Source organism: Watersipora subatra, chromosome 10, assembly GCF_963576615.1.
Source record: "Watersipora subatra chromosome 10, tzWatSuba1.1, whole genome shotgun sequence".
Taxonomy (NCBI): Eukaryota; Metazoa; Bryozoa; class Gymnolaemata; order Cheilostomatida; family Watersiporidae; genus Watersipora; species Watersipora subatra.
Window position 1 is genome coordinate 38,076,191 of NC_088717.1, and position 6,243 is coordinate 38,082,433.

At 36.6% G+C, this 6,243-nt stretch overlaps 1 long non-coding RNA gene across 1 annotated transcript; it reads left to right on the forward strand.

Annotated features, from left to right (window-relative positions):
- The first annotated feature begins 221 nt into the window (after positions 1-221).
- On the forward strand, positions 222-5,480 carry LOC137406479 (uncharacterized). The gene is made up of 4 exons (XR_010979880.1): positions 222-295; positions 3,134-3,280; positions 4,742-4,801; positions 5,083-5,480. It is a non-coding gene; the product is annotated as an uncharacterized lncRNA (long non-coding RNA).
- The last annotated feature ends 763 nt before the right edge of the window (positions 5,481-6,243 follow it).

Consider the following 6,243-nt stretch of genomic DNA (forward strand, 5'->3'; position numbering starts at 1 on the left):
TACACTAAAAACCTAAAAGATTATTAGTGGAGTATATATTTGAAAATATTTGAAAAATTATTGCGAAAAAAGTAAACTTTTAGTATTTGCGTTACAAATTTGTTTCGTGCGAAGCACTCCTCAGACGCAAGGTCAGGTATAATTGCAGTGGCTCAAAACCTGGTCAGTTTCTGGGTCGTTTTGTAGGGGTGGAGCTTAATCCGGAAATACAAAAGCTTTAAAGTTAGTCGAACCGCTGCAAACGTTTAGTTGTTGAGAAATCGAGTAGTTATCTTTTTGTTTAACAAAATATCACGTAAGCATCTTTTCCAAGCAAATTTTTAATTACAAATATGAGTTCTTTTAGCAAAATAACATAAAGTATTTGCATAGCTATGCAAATACGTGTTGCATGCATAGTATGTATGCATAGTAACGCATACAAAATAAAGCTGTGAGGTTCATTAAAAATATTAAAGGCAGAGAGGTGTCCGTCTCAGAAGAAACATTCATGTGTGGCTTAAAGTCCTTAAAACACAGAAGACAGCAACAGAGATTGTCTTTGTACATTAATATCGTATCAAACAAAGATACGTTTCCATCCATCCATGACACACTGACCGAAATGAACGCATCTACTCACTACATGACCACACGTTCTAACAATCTAAACGCCCTCTCCTGTGACTCTGGTCAGTTTTTGCAGGGATTCATCCTCAGGACATCTCGGAAGATCCGCACTGGGGAGATTGTAGCGGACTAACAAAAAAAAAAGACCTAGCGATCGGAGGGTCCCTTTCTTGCTTCTCATGAGGCTCTAGGGACTAAACATCATCCAGATCCAGATAGCTGTTTATCGTTGTTTTTTCTTGTTAAGAAGAGATGGTAACACGCTCACGAAACAGAAAAAGTCTTCTCAAAAATACACCATTAATTATTCTGTATTCGTTTATATTTGAAAAATAGTTTTATATTTTTTAATATGAATACACTTTAGTAAAGCAGTATTACATGAAATATTGAAAAGTTACGATTATGTTCTGAACAAATAAAATGCACATTAAAACGGTTGTCCACTTTGTTACCATTCTGAGAGCCTAAAATGATTCTATTTAATTTCACTGTAAATATTAATATTAGCATCTTGTTAGGCATTGATTGTAAAAATGAAGACAACAGAAGACATCAGTTTCTTATCTTTACTGTATTTGCTGCAAGGGTTTATAGTCCGAACCTCGACTGGTTTGAAACTCGACGAGTTTGTATATCGACAACGGTTGGTCCAATCTCGACAGCAGTTTTACTATTTTATCATCTACTATTTTCATAGTAAATGAGCGATTTATATGTAAAAGATTTATTTGCACAAAAATATATTGTTATCCATTTGATGCAGCACTCCCCAGCTTATGTAGGCCTAACAAAATTCTGCCCAACCTGAATATAGAACGAATGCTAAAACAAGTAACAATCATAAATATGGTTGACTGTTATGCTAGCAAAATGTTTTATTTGAAGACTAAACTTCAGTGAGTAGCTTTGGTTTTAATTTTTTGCAGTGAGGATAGAACTGCAAAAAGACATTTATTATTTGTTGAAGATTTAATTATTGTAAAACTGCATCAGCCTTTGTCGATGTTCGGACCAACCTTTGTCTAGATTCGGACCATCCTCTGTCGAGATTGGGACTTGTCTAGGTTCGGACTTGTCGATGTTGGGACTGTTTCCCGCTGCAAGCACACACTTTTTTAACAACTAATTTTGTATTACTACTAAGTCTCACCTGTAGCACCTTTTGAAACAACGACAGTATGTAGCTACCTAAGGAACAACCATTTAATTGTGTATTTCAAATTTTATTTGAACTTGTTACTACAATGGTGCGTTGTCAGTAGCACTGCCAGGCCTAGGCTGTATCTCATCTGTTTGGTTCAAAAGAAGTGTAGGAGAGGAGGCAAGGTAAAGCAAATTTTTGTAGTCTCCTGCAATGCAGGGCAGTTATATTTTCGGACTTGAGAGCCTGCCTGTGATCAGTAGTCCTCAGTAATCAGAGTCGGTTACTGCTTGCAATTTGTCTTAAAAAATTAATTGAAATGCACTACATATTCATATTGCTTCAACCTTAAAAGAAGACCTCAGTGGGTCATCATGTATTCATAACTGACTTTTTGTATTTGTCATTTCATCTTTAATATAGGCCTACCTACAGGCCTCCCGTGCCTGTAGTCGGCAATCGTGTCGGTAGGTTATTGAAGGCTCGATAGCTGAATGACATGATTGCTGACGGCAGTCAACTTCTACGAGGAGCCTGAGGGCCTACCAAATATATTTTTTGCAGTGCATTTACGCATTATGCCACTCGTTCTTGTCTCATTGTTAGAAGAGGCTGAGCAAGCCATCAAAGCCCATGAAATCGAATATGGCAACAAGTTTTACACATACCATGAGGACGGCATATTAAACAAGCATGAAAGACTTTTTGAAGGAAATCTCATATCCTTAAAGCACTTTTTCTCCACTGCCTAATTTGTGATCTTGTGTTGAAAATGAACATTTTACACCTCGGATATTTTAGTGTAACCTTGAGGTTGTTGTGCAATAGAAGTACATGTCAATAGTAGCTTATATGTTTTTATGCTGCAGTTTTATGAGGCCCTTTTTGGTTTGTTTTTGTACCATGTGATCTATGACGTCACAGGCCCTACTTGAAGCAGAGTTGATACAATTTTCATCTGTTCACTAGCAACTCACACTGGATACACACCATCTATACCTCTCAGCAATAAAGGATGACTCGCTATGGACACTCAACTCTTAAGCTTAATTTAACGAAGTGGATATTTATGTACATGTATATATAGACATGCAGTGGATTACAATCAAGCTTAGAGTGCAACCTTGATTCGAAGATATACATGGGCTTCAATGTACAAGCATTGGCATGCAATTGAAATTACATTAAAAATCATTGTATATTAATAACTACATTCAAGCAAGCAATAAATGTATAAAGCATCATATACATGCAGCAGTTAGTTCTCAATTGAGTGTTAGCAATCAAGTAAGGCTAAAAATCTATAACGTCTTCAGCCAATGAATCTAAAAATTCTGTACCAAGTTTCTTAATTTTAAAATTTTATCTGCTCTAATTTAGCAAGGTGAAAGTATTTGGAGAGGAAAGAAGGTCATTCATGACAGTCAAGGCTATTTATGTATGTATGGCGAAGAAAAAGAGTATGGCTGCATGTACGGCCTTGAATGACATCAAACCCAGAAGGAAAAGTACAAAGAACAGCGGAGGGTAAGTTACCGGTACACCAAGAATATTTTACTCAGGCTATTATAAGAGATATTTTGGACAGCAAAACTCGGTCATTGTATGTCCAACATATTTAGACAAGGCTATCATTTCATGTCTTTGCAAATGCACAGATAGTATAGTATGGATTTCACATAGAGATGATAAATAATATTTATTACTTTTATGGATTTTAATTTGTCTTATTTCTGAAATAGCTATCTTGTAACAAAAGCACGCGTGCACATTTATGTTATTGTAAGCCTGAAATCAGAGAATGCTGTAAATCTAAGTCTACACTACTGTGAGGGTTGGACATGTCTAAGCTGTATTTGATACTTTGCTTTCGGTCTCACGGTATATCAAAGTTCAAAAACACTTTTTCTTATTTTAACTCATCTACACTCTCATAGAAATTTGGTAGAATTGCAAAGAAACAAGGACTTGATTGGAATGCTCAGATACCTTATCCTTAACCCAATAGCCAGTGAAGTTTACTGCAATCTGTCTCATTTTTCTTGAGAATTTCTCATCCCGAGGCCTCACACATGCGCCAGATAGTATTATATCGCAGTTCACACCTTTGGTTAAACTTGGACGTAATATTTTATTTTACATTTAATATTTCACACCTAAAATTTGCAAAAAGAATCATTAAAAGCAAGATGAAATGAATGCTTATTTTAGAGCCCTGGCAACAAAGCCTTTGTTTGGACTCTTTTGCCAATTTGAATTTGGTTAGATTGTGCCCACAAATATAAATATTATGGCGCCTTACAGTGCCTCGCGTTGCGCGTTCACAACTCGAGTTGTACAACTCGAGTTGCACAACTCGAGTTCATCAAAACCCATGCCGAGTTCTTTCATCAACAACTCGGCTTGAGAACATCTCACCATTTCATTTTCTCTAGCTACGGTATATTTTTATATGGAATTTTTTTGGTGCATCAGTAAACGTCGTTGACATAATTTCTATGTTTGTTTATTTTCGGTGTTCATTCAGTTTCCTGTCAAGTTCTAGAGAGATTACTCTTTTTTCATTTGAAAAAGAAGTGGCCCAGCTCCCACATAGATTGTGTTTTAGTTTGCTTCTTACATTCTACAATTGTTTTTGTCTCGTTATATTTATAGAAACAAATATGCGCAAATATCGCCTATATATATAATTTAAATGTGTATATATATTTAAATTATTATTATTAAATTTCTGTAAATGAGACACCCCAATTACTCACTTTGTTTTCTTTACGAACCCGTGTTAGTTTTGTGTAACACAATTCAAGTTCATCAAAAACCCAGGCCGAGTTGTACAACACGGCAACTCGAGTTGTACAACTCGAGTTGCGAACACGCAACGCGAGGCACTGTAAGGCGCCATATAAATATGCTATACATGTTCATAAATTCATATATGTTGTCACATGGTGTCGATATACGTAATTTACGTATTGTTTATATTTTCAGTCACAGAATCCAACAAAGAGACCGCATCCTCAAGACAATACATCTGATAGTAACGCGAAGGTACTCACTCACATAACCAGCAATAAAATTTTAGGCAAATTGTGCAATATTAATTATGGTTAAATGTGGAATTTCATTGGTAGGCGGATCTTCAAGCCCTTTATAACCCTAGGTTAGTAGCTAGAAAAACATGAAGTTATAGTAGGATAATGCAGAAGAACTCCTTGTGTAGGCAGGATTAGGTTTTAGAAACAAATTATTTGCTGCCAACTGCGATATTTGTTAAGTTGCCTGTTCACACCCAGCCAAACGTTCAATGCCTCAAGCATTCTGATTTATAGCTCAAGATAAGGAGGAAACGCAGTGCTTGCTCAGGACGGGTAGGAGTAAGAGCAGAGGCTACGCGAGCTTCCATAGATGTGGGGAGCATCTACAAAACGCCACAAGCGACAGCATTATAGATGTAACTGAGACACCTGATGTTACTTTCATACCTAATAGTCCGGTGAGTAATATTCAGTAACTCAGTTTTAAAATTAGAACCCGGTTGCATGATGCTTTCGTGTCACTTTAGTGTAAGTGCTCAGTGTCTGAAGTGGAGAGAGTTGTGAAGCAATGCTCCCAAATCTCTGATTCCAGATTTGTAAAGCATATCAAATCGCTGGCATGCGTTTTGCTCCAAATCAAATCACTTAGAAGGGTGACGACTCAGCTTTGAAAAAAAATGAAATTAAAACCATCATCCACTATGTAATTGATGGCTTTATTTGATTTAATTTACAAGCTGGGCAATCCATTTTCATGGTGCTTTGATGCCAATCTCATAATTGGTGATTTGATGTGATTTGCAAATCTCTAATCAGGATTTGGGAGCATCTCTGGAGTTGTTATCAACTCTTTGAGAAGTTGATAACAAGGTGCCACAACACCATCCGATTCGTTGACTGAGTACTTGGACTAATGTCGTTGTTGTCTTCTACAAGTCAACTCTATGGGCTAAGTCGGTTGAGCAGTGTAGGATCGGAGAAGATGTATGAAGCAAGGAAATAATTGTGAAATAAAACTATTGTAAAAACAGTAATAAAGTCAGGAACTAGCAAAAGCAGATTTGGTTCTTTGAGATCGCCAAATTAACTTCCAGCTAATCACAATGTCCAATGAAAATTTCCAATCTATTTCATTAAATTAACAAATAATATTCCTGTCAAAGTCAAAAATCGCCTCAAAACAATGCCACTTAAATACTGCATTCACAGTACTTTACAAGTTCAAGGGGATGTAAATACACATGCTATGATTGTTTTTATTTTAGATCAAGGATCTCCAAGAGGAGTTTGCAGGGAGTAAGAAATGACAGAGCAAAAATGCTTCCTGAGTCCTGAGGCTTTATAATACATGCAATATCTAGATAGGCATTGAACAAGTTTGTTCCCTATAGCTGTGGGTGAACTGGCAATGAAGGGAGGGCACGCCAGAGGGCATCTGGCGTGCCCTCCACCTCA